The following is an 825-nucleotide window of genomic DNA, read 5'->3' on the forward strand; positions in this document are numbered from 1 at the left end:
CCCCCCAGCTTCCAGCAGGCGAGCTCCGACCAAAGGGGAAATCCCGCCTTTCTGTGCGGTTTAAATATGTAAATTGTGAGAAGCGTAATTGGTCTTAAAGACTGTCCATCAACTCAGGGTCAACCCAACACAACTTTATAACCCGGATATACACAATGCGCACATCTCATCTTCATATTGAGGTAAGACTTGGGTATGAAGCAGGCTGTTCTTCCTTACTGATTGTTTCCCACGTCCTGATTTCAATGCACAGGTGTTATCCAACAGATTCTCAATCTGAGTCTTTGGAGCCCAGAGCTTTGAGCATGCTGGGTGATGCATGCTTAGACCCAGACACACTCAATGAATTTAAGGTTTATTCATCAGCCACTTTTACTTCCTGTAAGATGGGACAGTCTGGGGCAGAAGGGACAAGGTATCCAGGCAGGAGCTAATTCCAGCTGTAACACCTCTGCATGAGGATCTTTGGTCTTCATAATGGAGTAAGAGTGAAACCAGCTTAGAGAGGCACATGGCTCTGATGCCAGCCAAGCTTTGCAAGAGGCACAGACATTGTATGCAGATGAGAAGGCTGAATACACCAGGTACTGGTGACACTGGGTGAGGGAACCCAGACAAAGTGACACTCACATGTCACCAGAGAACAGAGCTGGTCCTCACTGATGAGACGCAGAAGCTGGAAGTTTCAGAAGAGGAGTAATTAAAAAAAGGCAGTTTGGTGGCAGATTGTGCCTTTAAAATAGGAGGGAGGGAGGGAGGGAGGGAGGAAGGAAGGAAGGAAGGAAGGAAGGAAGGAAGGAAGGAAGGAAGGACGGAAGAAAGGAA

This window comes from Corvus brachyrhynchos, unplaced genomic scaffold, assembly GCF_000691975.1.
Source record: "Corvus brachyrhynchos isolate BGI_N302 unplaced genomic scaffold, ASM69197v1 scaffold28, whole genome shotgun sequence".
Classification (NCBI taxonomy): Eukaryota; Metazoa; Chordata; class Aves; order Passeriformes; family Corvidae; genus Corvus; species Corvus brachyrhynchos.